Raw genomic sequence first — 16,822 nt, 5'->3', positions numbered from 1 at the left:
ATGACAGCTGAAAGCATCCTGATTTTCAGTGCTTTCCCTGTCCCCTGGCCTTTGGTTAAGATTCTTTTCTGTCAAAAATGCCCTTAGCTGTATCATACCCAGTTTGCTGCTCTAAAGGCCATGGTCCAGAGGCACAATCAGTAATCAGAACCCAGTATGGTAGCTGCCAGCACTAACACATCTGTAGAACATGCCAGACGTGGTTCTCAGTGCTTTATATCATTACCTCATCTTACCCTCTCAACAACTCGGTGAGGTAGGTTCCTGTCTTATCACCATTTTCCAGATAAGAAAACTGAGGAACAGAAAGATTAAGTAATTTGCCCAGAGCTGTGCAGCTTGTAAAGCAGTAGAAATGGGATTTTGAATCTGGTTGTACATTTGACACCGTATCAGTGGTTTTCAAACTTCAGTATGCAGTAGAGGCCCTCGAAAAGGTTGTTAAACCCAAATAGTGGGACCCAACCCAGAGATTCTGAATCAGTAGGCCTGGGTAGAACCTGGTAATTTGCATTTCTAACAAGCTCACAGATGGACCACTGTGCTACATTATACTGCTTCAAGCTGGAGGGAACTTATTTCTTGGTGCTGTGACAAAAGAAAAAAGTGCTGTCCTTTAAAAACACTTTCAAAATAGAGCTACCATATAATCCAGCAATCCCACTCCTGGGCATATACCCAGAGAAAACCATAATTCGAAAAGATATGTGCACCCCAATGTTCACTGCAGCACTATTTACAATAGCCAGAACGTGGAAGCAACATAAATGTCCATTGGCGGAGGAATGGATAAAGAAGATGTGGTACATATATACAGTGGAATATTACTCAGCCATAAAAAAGAAGGAAATAATGCCATTTGCAGCAGCATGGATGGACTTAGAAATGATCATACTAAGTGAAGTAAGTCAGATACAGAAAGACAAATGTCATGTAATATCACTTATATGTGGAATCTAAAAAAAATGATACAAATAAATTTACTTACACAACAGAAGCAGACTCACAGACGTAGAAAACAAACTGATGACTACCAAAGGGGAGTGGGGGGAGGGATAAATTAGGAGGTTGGGATTAACATATACACACCATTATATATAAAATAGATAATCAACAAGGTCCTACTGTATAGCACAGGGAACTCTACTCAGTATTCTGTGATAACCTATATGAGAAAAGAATCTGAAAAAGGAAGAATATATGTATAGGTGTAGTTGAATCACTTAGCTGTACATCTGAAACTAACCCAACACAACATTATGTAAATCAACTATATGTCAATATAAAATAAAAATTAAATTAAAAGAAGAGCCTAACTACCAAAAAACCCACTTTCACTCCGTTTATTGATAACAAACTGGCAAGTCCAAGTGCTTAGGTTAAATTCAATTAAATCAGCACAAAGCTCCTATAAGCAGCTCTCAATATAATTTACTGTATAAGACAACAGCACTAAGAATTTTAAAGAAGCCAGAGTGTGATTGGAGAAATATGAGCACTTTGGGGGCCCACAGAGGTGGATACACAGAAGGTAGGTTGTTAAAACAATAGCCCCAATAAGGCTTTGTCATGTGATGCTGCCTCTCCACCCATCAAGAACTGGGACCTATTTTCTGTCCCTGTTGAATTGAGCTGGCCTAGTGCTTTGACAAGTAGAATGTGGTAGATATTGTGTTCTTCAAGTCCTGGGGCCTTGGTCTTAAGAGGCCTATTTTCTTTGCATTTGCCCTTGCCCTCTTGGAACCTTGAAATCATAGAGCTATAAGAAGCTCAGTCTAGTTTACTGGAGACGGAGCCACAGGAGGAGCCACAGACAAGTGTGCAGTGGGGGCGATCACAAAAATACCCCTGGACTTCCTGCCCACTCGGCAGGCTCTGCTGGTCCCAGCCCCACCACCAGCAGCTACTAAGAACCTCCAGGTAAACATTACAAACGCAAGTCCTGGCCTGGCATTGGAGAGGTCCATCTTTCCCTCCAGGGGCTGCTGGTACCAGGCTACCCACAAGCCTGGGAGTTGTGTCTCCCTGTGTGCACTTGAGGCCATGAATTCAGGGCCATGACACTGACTATCAGTATCACATAGACTTATTCCTTGGTCAGTTCTCTTACCATCCTTCTGGTTAGACTTGCTAACTGAGCTTTAAATTAGCACAAATAAAACAGGCTTTAGGCAAAGAAATTTGGCAGCCAGTTGTTATCTATCTAGGATTTAACAACATTATTTTGTTTTCATTGAGTGTGTGTTTTTGTTATTTATTTATGTATAGTGATCCTGCTTTTTCATGAGTGTTTGTTACCTGAAATTTTATTTTGACTGAAATGGAATAATTTCACAACTAGATTCACTTATAGAAAAGAGTTATAATAAATGATATCAAGGAAGTAAACATATGGTAAAATCCAGGAAAGTGGTAAGGAAGATGTGGCAAATGGAGGGGGGCACTAAGATAAGTGCCTTTGTGTTCATGTGACCTCACAGACCTCCCCACCCCCACTCCCCCTGCCCCCCCACCCTCAGAGCACATGCCCTGAGGGTCACGGGACAACTGTCCTGGCTCCCAGGTTGCCTCTCCCTCCCTCTCTTCCACCTTCATCCCAAGCTCCTTGGAGATGGGCTCTTCCAGGCCAGAATATGTTGGAGGAAAGTGAAGAACTACCTCCTGTGAACGTGGCCCCTTTCTCCTGTCTCTTCCTTCCCCAGTTAGCATAAGGACCTGCCTGTAGACTGGTCCCCTTGTGCAAAGGCCCTCCTCAGCCCCCAAAGGCCCTTTCTTGTCCACCTGGTTCTAGGCCTTAAGCTGTAAGCTTCAAAGCTTAGGCAGGGACTTAGAGTTTCATCTGATCACAGTCTCAGAAGGCTGGAGGCACTTAAGGTGAAATCCCAGCTTAGGACTAGAGAAGGGGAAATGTGCAAGAATCTCTCATGATGTATTTTGGTGTCTGAAGAGGGCATAAATCCAGCAGAAAAGCAGAGAAGGCAGGATCTCTCAATATTTAAGCAGTTAGCATTTACTCTCATATGTGTTCCAGGCACTGTTTTGCATACCGGGGATACAGAAGTCAACAAAACAGACAGGGTCTGTTCAGTCAATAAACATTCTTTCTTTTTAAATTGAAAGGAAATTTTTGAATTTTTAAATTCTTTTTAATTTTGAAATTGAAGTACAGTTGATTTATAATGCTGTGTTAATTTCTGCTGTACAGCAAAATGATTCAGTTATACATATATATACATTCTTTTTTATATTCTTTTCCATTATGGTTTATCCCAGGAGATTGGATATAGTTCCCTGTGCTATACAGTAGGACCTTGTTGTTTATCCATTCTAAATGTAATAGTTTGTCTACTAACCCCAGACTCTCAGTCCATCCCTCTCCTTCCCCACCTCCCCCTTGGCAACCACAATCTGTTCTCTATGTCTGTGAGTCTGTTTCTGTTTCATAGATAGGTTCATTTGTGCCACATTTTAGATTCCACATATAAGTGATATATTTTATTTCTCTTTACTTGACTTACTTCATTTAGTACTTCATTTAATACAAAAATCTCTAGTTGCATCCATGTTGCTGCAAATGGCATTATTTCATTCTTTTTTATGGCTAATATTCCATTGTATATATGTACCACATCTTTATCTATTCAACTGTTGATGGACTTTTAGTTTGTTTCCATGTCTTGGCTATTGTAAATAGTACTATTATGAACATAGGGATGCATGTACCTTTTTGAATTATAGTTTTGTCTGGGTATATGCCCAGGAGTGGGACTGCTGGATCATATGGCAACTCTATTCCAGTCAATAAACATTCTTGATACATAGGCTAGGGGCACTCAGACAAGAAAGAAACAGAACGAGGAAAGAAATGTCCCCTGACCTCAAGGGACTCACAGTCAAGTGGGAAAGACAGATATTTGAGGACAGAGTCCCAACGCTGTGACAGGGTGCTAAGGGAGCCCAGGCGTGTGGAGGGGACGCCAGCCTCCTGGGGAGGTATTAGGGAACGCCTGCCTAGATGACAAGAGGCCTGGGTTAAAAATGGAGAGAATTTCACTCTGCTGGGAAGTATTGTGGTTATGGGGGTAGGGAAGCATTCTAGAAGAAAAAAGCATGAATAGCCCCTTCGCGGGCGGAGACTGCGGGAGGCGGAGCGGGGAGCTTCGGAGCCGCGGAGCTTCGGAGCCGCGGAGCAGAGCGCAGCCACAGGGGTGCGGAGGGCAAAGCGGGGAGATTCCCGCACAGAGGATCGGCGCCGACCGGCACCCACCAGCCCGAGAGGCTTGTGTGCTCGCCCGCCGGGGCGGTCGGGGCTGCGAGCCGAGGCTCGGTTTCGGTCGGAGCTCAGGGAGAGGACTGGGGTTGGCGGCTTGAACATAGCCCGAAGGGGTTAGTGCGCCACGGCTAGCCGGGAGGGAGTCCGGGGAAAAGTCTGGAACTGCCGAAGAGGCAAGAGACTTTTTCTTCCCTCTTTGTTTCCCAGTGCGCGAGGAGAGCACTGCTTAAAGGAGCTACAGAGATGGGCGCGAGCCGCTGCTATCCGCGCGGACCTCAGAGACGTGCATGAGACGCTAAGGCCGCTGCTACCACCACCACGAAGCCTGTATGAGAGCACAGGTCACTATCCACACTTCCCCTCCTGGGAGCCTGTGCAGCCCGCCACTGCCAGGGTCCCGTGATCCAGCGACAACATCCGCGGGAGAACGCACGGCGTGCCTCAGGCTGGTGCAACGTCATGCCGGCCTCTGCCACCACAGGCTCGCTCCGCACTCCGTACCCCTCCCTCCCCGCGGCCTGAGTGAGCCAGAGCGCCCGAATCAGAGGCTCCTTTAACCCCGTCCTGTCTGAGCGAAGAACAGACCCCCTCCGGCGACCTACACGCAAAGGCGGGGCCAAATCCAAAGCTGAACCCCGGAGCTGTGTGAACAAAGAACAGAAAGGGAAATTTCTCCCAACAGCCTCAGAAGAAGCGGATTAAGCTCCACAATCAACTTGATGTACCCTGCATCGGTGGAATACCTGAATAGACAATGAATCATCCCATATTGAGGAGGTGGACTTTGAGAGCAAGATTTATTATTTTTTCCCCCTTTCCTCTTTTTGTGAGTGTGTATGTGTATGCTTCTGTGTGAGATTTTGTCTGTATAGCTTTGCTTTCACCATTTCTCCTAGGGTTCTCTCTGTCCATTTTTTATTTGTTTCTTAAAATTTTTTTTCTTAATAATTATTTTTTATTTTAATAATTTTATTTTATCCTCTTTCTTTCTTTCTTTCTTTCTTTCTACTTTTTCTCCCTTTTATTCTGAGCCGTGTGGATGAAAGGCGCTTGGTGCTCCAGCCAGGAGTCAGTGCTGTGCCTCTGAGGTGGGAAAGCCAAGTTCAGGACACTGGTCCACAAAAGACCTCCCAGCTCCATGTAATATCAAATCGTGAAAATCTCCCAGAGATGTCCATCTCAACACCAACACCCTGCATCACTCAACAACTGGCAAGCTACAGTGCTGGACACCCTATGCCAAACAACTAGCAAAACAGGAACACAACCCCACCCATTAGCAGAGAGGCTGCCTAAAATCATAATAAGTCCACAGACACCCCAAAACACACCACCAGATGTGGACCTGCCCACCAGAAAGACAAGATCCAGCCTCATCCACCAGAACACAGGCACTAGTCCCCTCCACCAGGAAGCCTACACAACCCACTGAACCAACCTTACCCACTGCAGACACCAAAAACAACGGGAACTACGAACCTGCAGCCTGCAAAAAGGAGACCCCAAACACAGTAAGATAAGCAAAATGAGAAGAAAGAAGACACACAGCAGATGAAGGAGCAAGATAAAAACCCACCAGACCTAACAAATGAAGAGGAAATAGGCAGTCTACCTGAAAAAGAATTCAGAATAATGATAGTAAAGATGATCCAAAATCTTGGAAATAGAATAGACAAAATGCAAGAAACATTTAACAAGGACCTAGAAGAACTAAAGATGAAACAAACAATGATGAACAACACAATAAATGAAATTAAAAATACTCTAGAAGGGATCAATAGCAGAATAAATGAGGCAGAAGAACGAATAAGTGACCTGGAAGATAAAATAGTGGAAATAACTACTGCAGAGCAGAATAAAGAAAAAAGAATGAAAAGAACTGAGGACAGTCTCAGAGACCTCTGGGACAACATTAAATGCACCAACATTCGAATTATAGGGGTCCTAGAAGAAGAAGAGAAAAAAAAGGGACTGAGAAAATATTTGAAGAGATTATAGTTGAAAACTTCCCTAATATGGGAAAAGAAATAGTCAGTCAAGTCCAGGAAGTGCAGAGAGTCCCATATAGGATAAATCCAAGGAGAAACATGCCAAAACACACATTAATCAAACTACCAAAAATTAAATACAAAGAAAACATATTAAAAGCAGCAAGGGAAAAACAACGAATAACATACAAGGGAATCCCCATAAGGTTAACAGCTGATCTTTCAGCAGAAACTCTGCAAGCCAGAAGGGAGTGGCAGGACATCTTTAAAGTGATGAAAGGGAAAAAACTACAACCAAGATTACTCTACCCAGCAAGGATCTCATTCAGATTCAACGGATAAATTAAAACCTTTACAGACAAGCAAAAGCTCAGAGAGTTCAGCACCACCAAGCCAGCTTTACAACAAATGCTAAAGGAACTTCTCTAGTCAGGAAACACAAGAGAGGGAAAACACCTACAGTAATGAGCCCAAAACAATTAAGAAAATGGTAATAGGAATATACATATCAATAACTACCTTAAATGTAAAAGGGTTAAGTACTCCAACCAAAAGACATAGCCTGGCTGAAAGGATACAAAAACAAGACCCATGTATATGCTGTCTACAGAGACCCACTTCAGACCTAGAGACACATACAGACTGAAAGTGAGGGGATGGAAAAAGATATTCCCTGCAAATGGAAATCAAAGAAAACTGGAGTAGCAATTCTCATATCAGACAAAATAGACTTTAAAATAAAGACTATTACAACAGACAGAGAAGGACACTACATAATGATCGAGGGATCAATCCAAGAAGAAGTTATAAGAATTGTAAATATATATGCACCCAACATAGGAGCACTTCAATACTTAAGGCAAATGCTAACAGCCTTAAAAGGGGAAAATGACAGTAACACAACCATAGTAACACCCAACATTCACCAATGGACAGATCATCCAAAATGAAATTAAATAAGGAAACAAAAGCTTTAAATGATACATTAAAAAAAAGAAGAAGAAAGCATGAATAGGGCTTGGAATTGAAAAAATCGGGGACTACCCCTTGTGACTGGAATTCCCCTCACTCCACCCTCACCCAGTTCCTACCCTCTCCCATGCCTTCACTCTCTGAAGTTTCTTACAATCTTGGCCTAGCTTCTTATTGAAGCTAGGCCAAGAAGGCAGCTGCTTCGGAGAAACATTTGTTTCCCTTCCCTCTTTTTGGATAGTTCAAGGGGGAGAAATAGGCTGGAGATATAGATTTGAGAACATTTAGTCCTATTTTTTTGATGATTATCTCCTGCATTTTTCTCTGCTATGTCTTTCTGAAATTCTTATTAATAGATTTTAAACCTCTTAGATTGAGCTTCTTAATCTTTATCTTTGCCTTCAAATGTCCAGTTTCTTATATTTTGAGGGGGTTCAATTTTCTGAGGGATTTCCTTGACTTACTTTTCTCTTCATTATGTGTTAATTTATATTTTGTTATCATAGTTGAATTTTTCAAGTGCTTTGTTTTTGATTGCTCCTCTTTTATAATAGCCAGCTCTGGTTTTCCTGATTCAAGATTTTCTCATATTTCTCTGAAGGTATTAATTGGTATCTTTGAAGTTTTCCCCTGTTACCTAAATTATTTCTCTTTGGGGTTTCTTTGAGCAAGTGAGTGAGTGAGTGTGTTTAGAGAGCTTTCTTTATATTTCTAATGATCCTTGATTGCCATGATTATAAGTAAAACATTAACAATCTTTTAGAAGCTGTTATGAACTTAATTGAGTGCCCATAAAATCTGTATGTTGGAGTCTTAACCCCCAGGACCTCAGAATGTGACAGCATTTGGAGATAGAGTCTTCAAAGAGGTAGTGAGGTAAAATGAGGTCCTATGAGTGGGCCCCCATCATATATGGCTGGGTGTCCTTAAGAGGAGATTGGGACACCCAGACTGAAGGAAGACCTTGTGAAGACAGAGGGAGAAGACAAAGAGAGAGATCTCAGAAGAAACCAACCTGCTGATGCCTTGATCTCAGACATCTAGAACTGCAAGAAAATAAATTTCTGTTGTTTAAGCCACCCATTCTGTGGTATGTGGTTGTGGCAGCCCTAGCAAACTACTAGAGACATAAGGCTGTCTTCACTTTGGGGTGAGTTGCTCGAGAACTGGTTCTTTCATTGATGCAGACTCCTTTCCCTCACGAAACACACACACAGTTTCAGTATGCAGTGGCCATTCAATGTCTAGAGAGATGAATCTTCCAACTTTCTCCTGGAAGCAAGCACCTAGCTATGTGAAGCCTTCATGGTCCCGCCCTTCAGAACACAGAGTTTTCAGCTGACTACTCCCCCATCCCCTTTGCAGTCTTGTACCTCGCTGCCACCTTCTGCTGTGTTTGGTGCTTCTGACTTCAAGTCTTGTCCTTTCACATTCACTGGAGAATAAAATTCTGGCTGTCAGTTGTAGGGAGTGGAGGCGTTGGCTGCTGGCATGTCTGCCTAGGCCTGGGGTAATATGGTGCATGCATGCAATCTACAATTTCCAGCCACTCATATGTGTTTTTGCTTTAAGCCTTGGCCTTTCCCATGTGTCCTCTGCTCTGAGTTCTCTAGGGCAGGGGTTCCCCAGCTCCCAGGCCTCGGACTGTTACAGGTCCCCAGCTTGTTAGGAACAGGGCCGCACAGCAGGAGGTGAGTGGTGAATGAGAGAAGCTTCATCTGCTGCTCCCCATTGATCACATTACTGCCTGAACCATCCCCAACACCCCACTCCCGCCCCCCACCCCGTCCATGGAAAAATTGTCTTCCTCAAAACTGGTATCTGGTGCCAAAAAGGTTGGGGACTGCTGCTCTAGGGCAAATGAGTCCCCTTCTGAATTTGTACCCCCTTGGGCATATATTTTAGGTTTAAGCTCTTTCTTCTATATCAGATGGGTCACCACTCCCCATCTGCTTTGCATTTTCCAAAAATGTGAACAAGCCTCTCCTTTCCTTGCTAGATTGTACCTTCTCTATCCCTTTACTGCTACTTTGTGAAGGAGATAAAAGAATATGTCTGATCTGTCATTTTAGCTATCTAGGCCACTTTTGGAAAAGAAGAAAGATAAAGAGATTATTAAAATACATTTTTTTCTCATTAGAAATTGGAGTTGATTATGAAAACAAAATTCAAAAGATTGTTTTTTAAAGTTGGTTTTATACCCAGTAGAAAGTAAAGTGAGATCTGTGAACTGCATGTCATCTGTTTGCATTTCAGTTTCCTCACCTGTCAAATAATGGGATAAGAGTGAATAACTGGTTCCTCAATTCAAGTGGTTATTAGAATTATCTTGGCTGCTTGTTTATAACTCAGATCCATAGGGCCCAGGGTCAAAATTTGGATTCCCTAAGTCTGGAAAGTGGAAAGCATGAGGCTAAATAATCCCTTTGGGCCCCCGACACTTGGATATCTTAGTGATTCTGTGAATTTCATTTCTATTGCTTGATTTTCTTTTTAACTGGGAACTCTTTTATGAAGAACAAATAAGCTAAATATTTCGATAATTGTAGACCCATTTAGAGCCTTAAACTGAGCTTCAATATTGCATAAGAATATGCCAGGAGTTATCAAAAAGTGGAAGCATTTAGTTGATATAGTAGCTGGGAGGAACAGGGTGGGGTGTTAGGAGAGGATGTTAAGTGATTTGAAAAAAAATTTTTAGTATTTTTATATTTGGAAAGTAAAATACCACTTTTCATACAACAACTTAAAAATTAAATGCCATAATTTTTTCTTGTCTGACATGATATGCAAGAAATAGAATTTGTTTTCTGCACACACAAAGCTCAGGGTGGGAGGCGGAGGCTGGGGGATGGTGTCATGAGATTTTCAGGTTTATCCAAAGGGGTCATGTGTTTTAAAAGGTTGCAAAGCACTGCGAGCAGTGAGATGGATTGGTTTCTGAAGAAAAGTGAGAAAAGAAAACCATTAAGTTCAACTGTCACTCTTCCAAATGAATATTGAAACCACCTGGGAAAAAGTTTTGAGTGAGGTTTACAGTCAGAAGCAACGTTGGTGTTTTTGAGGTTTACTTGTGAATCGCCATTTAGCTGTACCACATGCTTCCTAGAGATGTGATTAATTGCCATATTTTGAAGCTTTCGAAACTAAGGTGCTTGTTACGTGGGGCTGACTCATTAAAGGGTTCTGTTCATTTGGATGAGTGGATTTATGTTTTGTGTTATGGCTTACTGGACAGAGAATTTGGGAGACTGGTTTTTCAGTTCTATTTTTGCAGTGACGTGGTGTATGAACACTAAGTATCTAAGAACATTAGGGTCACTGAGTATTTTATCTTTAACTCTTTGTGTACTCTATATTGCACGTGAGGGTGATTTGGCTCAATACTGTCACCCGTAGAACACCAAGGTTCATTTGGCTGATTGACCAACTTGTCCGACAAGGTAAGTGTCTTCCTTCTCCTTCCTTCTTTAATTTGAAGATAAATAATGGCATGTAATCCAAGCAATAGTTACTTATTACAGTGGTAGAGTGATGGCAGTAATTGTGGTAGTAGTCTTACTATAAATCATTCCTTTACATAAGAGGGGGACTGATTATGGAGACCAGAACTATAAGTCTAAGATTAAAAGCAGTGGATCTAGAGACAAGAAAACTGATTTGGGTCCTGGTTCTCCCAGCTCTGTGAACTTGGTCAGGATGGTTTCAGCTTTTCAAGCTTCATTTTCCTTGTTTGTAAACTTGAGATCATAATAACTACCTGATATAATTGTTTTCAGAACTGAAGGAAACAATATTTTTAAGCACCGAGATCATGCCTGGCATTTTGTCCTGAACATGATGGAACCCTCTGCAAATTTTTAAGTAAAAGAATGATGTGATTAGATTTATGTTTTAGTAAATGTGAAGAATGAGAAAGAGGTGCATAAAACTAGAAAATAAGAGATATGAAGCAGGGAGACAGATGAAAAACTTATACAGCTGAAAAATTATATGATCTTAAACAAAGCAGAAGAAGAAATGGAGAGAATGAGACTTACTTAAGTGATAAGAGAGAGTAAGTCTTGTGAGTAAGGCCCAGGCCCTACTCATCTTGGAGCACTTAGCACTAGCACAGTGCCTGGCTTGTATGGTACGTGCTGAGAAAATATTTCTTACTTGGTCATAGAATTGACTCAGTTTGGTTGAATGATATCACAAAAACGTAATAAGGTGAGAAGTTTCCTAATTCTAACTAATGTGTTTTTCTCATGTTTTCTGTTACTTCTAACACTCTCCCTCTTTTTGTCTACCTCCAATTTGGGGAGCTAGGCATTTGCCTTCTTTTCTTTGAGAAAGGGGTGCCATAGGAGAAAGTAGACTTTAAAAAATATGGTAAAGTTCATAAGTTTTGATTTTTCCAGAACCTCATCTCATTTGGAAGAATACATGATGAATCAGAGTCAGTATCTCCTGCACAGAGATGAACAAAGATTCCTTATCTTGAACGCTGGGGAGATTCAGAGGGGATGTGATAGACCTGGGGTTCTCCTGGGGCAGTGGGGTGGGCCGAGGGTAGAGGAAACTGGATAAGTTTGAGCTTCTGTCCCTTGGTGGTACCTGGGGGTGGGGGTGGGGAGAGGCAGCTCCAGTGCCCACCACCAGCTGATGAGGACGCCTCAGTGCTGTGTGGCATGGCCTCAGGAGTTCCTTGTGTGAGCGCATGCCCTGCATAGCAGATGGGTCTAGGACCTGAAAACACAGCAGAGTTTTCCACAGATCAGAGCTGTGCCATACAGTAGAATTTTTCCCACACACAGGTGTGACTCAGAGGGAAATAGGGGTCTTAAAGAGGCCTTAATGATGGGAATGGCAGGGTAGGGAAGAAGGGTGCAGTGCTGGCCTGCCAACCACCAATGACTGAAGGCTAGAAGGGAACCAGGACACCTGAGTGGACAATAGTGTAGATGTCCATTGGCAACCGGGTGCTCTCCCCCAGTCCACCCTGGTACCTTGACACTATGAGTTCTGTCAGCCTATGGCCCCCAGAATTCTGATGCAACCCTGGGGGAAGTGGAGGAAGCTGAATTTGAATTCAGTTCTATAGAAACAAAGAAAAGTTCTTGACCACCTCATTTTCTCTGAGATTCAAGCTCCCTATGCAAATAAGATTTTTGGACATATTACTAGAAGTAGAGTAGGCATGATTTTTAAGTTGCTGCATAAATACATTCTGTGTTGCACAGGTCCAAACACACCTGAGATACAGATTCAATCTAAGAACCCAATTGTCAAGAGTATTGCCAAATGGAGCCTCATGAGGATGGAAAGAGAATTAAAATCACGCAAAATGAGAAAGCAAACAAGGATCTGGGATCCTTAGCTGGAACTCTAGCAATTTTCTAATATTCAAAGAGTAAAATGCAGACCAAGGGGGTAATTTCTGTGAACATTTATGTGGCACTTTCTATCTTCCAGGAACGTCTCAAGCACTTTATATAAGTTAACTCTTGATTCTTGCAACAAACAGAGCAATAGGTGCTATTATTAGCATCTACATTTACCAGGTAAAGAAATGGAGGTGTGGAGAGTTTACATCATTTGCCCAAGTTCACACAGCTGATGAGTGACAGAGCCAGGATTCAAATTCGGGTTTGCTCCAGGGTTCATGGTCTCACTTTGCTCCCCGTCATGTTCTGAATTTGTGTAGTAATGAAGACCTTCACAGTTAGAAAGGATCACTGGTCTCAGAAGCAGTGATTTCACTGGGAGTGGGTTAGGCAGGTGTCATGGTTGTGTGGAGAGATCTGAGATTCTGGTGGAGATGGGTATTGGACCGAATGACGCTGAGGTCTCTGATTCGCAGACTTTTAAAGTGAAAATATTTTATTTCTGTAGCTAACAGACCTAATTGAGGATGATTGGTGAAATTATTTTCAGATCCTTCTATATTTAAAAAAAAAATTGGGGCTTCCCTGGTGGCGCAGTGGTTGGGAGTCCGCCTGCCAAACGCCGGTTCGTGCCCCAATCCGGGAAGATCCCACAGGCCGCGGAGCGGCTGGGCCCGTGAGCCATGGCCTATGAGCCTGTGCGTCCGGAGCCTGTGCTCCGCAACGGGAGAGGCGACAACAGAGAGAGGCCTGCGTACTGCAAAAAAAAAAAAAAAAAAAAAAAAAAAATTTAGGGGCGCTGACTCTACCTCCTGGTTATCAGTTCTGTTGGCTGAATTTCTTGGGATTTGTTTTCAGTACATTGTTTGGAATTTTGGTTTGAGAGCTTCTCTTGGGTGGTCCCCCACCCATCTCCCTTTTTTCTATCTGTGCTCATTCCTATCTAACATGTCTGAGATTATGATGGTGGATCCAGTCTTCCATCTCATTACAATATTGGGAATGTCCCGTTTGATGGTCCATGAAGGTCTATCCCTTAGGAACGTCAAGGGTTTACAGTACTTCTGGAATGCATTCAGAGAGTGGATGTGTATAATAAATTGAGTCCAGACTCCAACTTGTTTTATGTATACACTGACTTCTTCAAGTATGCAGCCACATGCAAATCAAGAGAAGATTGTATTTTGTTTTAGACTGAATTTTATCAAAAGAGGTTTACCATTTTGGAAAATCACATTACTGACAGTCCCTTGACTTAGGCTTTTGCGTTGCCAATGGCCTTGCACCCTATCAGTAGCTACCTTGTTCACAGTGATTGCTCCACAGAGTTGCAAGTATCTACAACTTCTTTATGCCTTGTAGTGTGACTGTGACCAAGTATTTACATATTGAAATAATAAATTTCTTTCCTTCTATTTATTCTTTATATTAAATATAGACATTAATTTTTAAAAAATCTATGTGTAGGTAGGTTAATTTTTTATAAATTTCATTTGGATAGAACAGAGGGCATTACAAAATACTATTATAAAATGGAGGCTTGAGGATTTATAGAGATTTCATTTTGCTTTGAGTTTCTATAACCCCCCAAACCTCAAAATGAAACCAAGCCAAAAACCTCTAACTTTTAAAACCAGGGCTTCCTTGAATCTTGACTCAGTTTTACTAAAAGAATATATGACACTTCACAAAAGTTAGTAGGAAGTAGGTTTCTGTGGAGGGCAGTGAAACAGATAGCAGGTTTAGGAGAAACCATTATAAAAATAAAATTTTACTTTCTCAGAATATTTTCAGACACTTTCTGTTTATATGACATGTTGTAAAGAGCAAATTAAATAAGCAACAAGTGCTGTGGCACGGCTGCTGTATTCATTCTACTAAAATATTTGTGTATTTTTTTTCCCTTCTCTAATTCTCTTACCTACATGATCTGATATCAGAGGACAAATTTCACTTCAAGATAGCTGAGATGAGGAAAAAGATGACCTCCTTTTTGTAAACTCAACATTGCTCTGGGCATAGTAGAAGTTCTTTTGCCTTTTCTCCATTTCCCTCTTTGAAATATCTTTTCTCTCTTTATCTCCAATCTTTCAAATTCTATGCTCTATATCTGAAAGAATAAATGGGAAAAATGTCTTATGAAAAAAGGGAACCAAAGCTTAATGAGTGAAGAGTCATCTTGTGAAAGAATAAAATGTATTATAAAGCTATACTGAGTAAAACAGGATGTTAATTGTACAAGAATAGGTACAAATAAAAGAGGTGTTACAGAAGCAGACACTAGTTTGTGAAAAATTATTATGATAAAATATACCTCAGAAATGAATAGAGAAAGATTGTCAAATAGAGGGTGAGTACACAGTAGATAAAACTGTGAGAGAAAATTAGAATCTCACTTTATAATATGCATTAAAATATATTTAACAGAATGGAAAAAATTTTTGATATAAAGAAGAGCAGAAAATATAGATGATTAGTGCCATGATTTCAGAGAGGGAGATAACTCTAGAAGCAAAAATAGAAAGTAAAATCAATGGAGGAAATCACAGAGGAATAGACTGATAAAATTAACTACTTTTAAGTTTTGTGTTCAGTAACCGTACAAACAGTAAAAACTGCCTGCCTGTACCAGTGCTCACACCATGGTGACGAAGTCGTCTCTGGACCTTCCCAAGTGTGTGCTCCATGAAGGAGCACAGCTGCTGTTCACAGGTGTGCTGCTGTGTCCTGTGCGAGGGTAGGACAACTAAGAGGGTGTCACTCACATTGTAGATGTTTACTATTTTGAAATATTTTTACTAAAATTTTTTAGGTTGCAAAAATAGGTTATTTGTATATTTACTATGTCAGTTCCCTGACCAATCAAGTGACATATCTTCTCACAACAGAGGTGACAGATACCATTTTGCTCTGAGTCATGAAGAAGGAAGGGGTTCCACAAACAAAAGACTTCTTTCAACGCTGGAAGGTCCTTTACACTTTCATGTGCATCAGAAATTATCTTCAAATGAAAAAGAAAAAATTGCTAGTGGTAAAATTTAGCTAAATTTTGTTTCTCGTTTTGCGGGGCAGAGTACTGTAATTTGTTTATTTTACCAAAATGATACTGTAGTATTTTCAATTTAAGTCTAATAATACTTTTATCTGACATGAATGACTATATAATAAGTACCTAATATTTATTTACCATGACCACATAATTATCAAATTATATCACAGCTATTATGTATTCGTTGTTATGAAAATTTTATCATACAATTTGGATTGCTGTTAAAGTTTAATGGCTCATTAAATAAATATAATTTTAAAATATCACACATTCTAAGGTAAATGTGTTAAATGATCACATTATTTCTGCCCAGTATTCGAAAGTTAAGAAAATAATATATCACAATCAGAAAAAACAGAAAATGAGAACCCACTAAATAATAAAATGAAAGAAAATTACTTGGATTGTTGAACGCCAGGGGGAAGGAAAGGAAACGGTCAGTCTCAGAAGAATCTAGTACAGACACTTCACAGTGGGGACAATGGTGAATTAACACTCTATTTTCATGTCAATAAGAATGGATGAATTCCTTTAAAAAAAAAGAGAGAAAAAACACTCATGGGAAATCCATTAAACGAAATACACTTTCTGTTGATTTAGTTACACCTCCATGTATTTGAATATTAAACAGCAGAACCCTCTTGCGGAGATTAGCCATTTCAAATAAGACAAGTTTATCTTGTAGAAGAAAATGCTGATAGGAAGTTTCTGGAAACTTCTTACACAAGGATTCTGACAAACAATGGAAAAAAATTCTAGCTACTGTTATTTTTTTTTAAGCTTGAAAACATTTATTTCCAAAAAAATTTTTATTTTGTAAACTCTTTAAGAATGGAGAAAAAACAACTGAGTGAGGGAAATGGGACATTTTATCACTCAACTGTTGTAAAGCAGGAATAGAGTGAAATGCACCACAGTTTATTAAATGTTTAAAATGTAAAACTCTTGAAAAAAATATAATTATTAATGTGACAGAAAATAAACTCTTTGAAGACAAGAAAATGTTAACATGCTACTAGTAAATGTATACTATAAATATCTATGTGGTTAGCAAAATGATTTAACATTCAGAGAAAAATCTGCAAAACAATGACATGGGAGTTTTCTTCATTTGGTGGAAATCATATCAGAATTTGACAACGTTATGACTGATCCTTACGCATAATACAAA

This window comes from Lipotes vexillifer, unplaced genomic scaffold, assembly GCF_000442215.2.
Source record: "Lipotes vexillifer unplaced genomic scaffold, Lipotes_vexillifer_v1.1 scaffold612, whole genome shotgun sequence".
NCBI classification, from domain to species: domain Eukaryota; kingdom Metazoa; phylum Chordata; class Mammalia; order Artiodactyla; family Lipotidae; genus Lipotes; species Lipotes vexillifer.
This window is presented reverse-complemented; position numbering follows the sequence as displayed.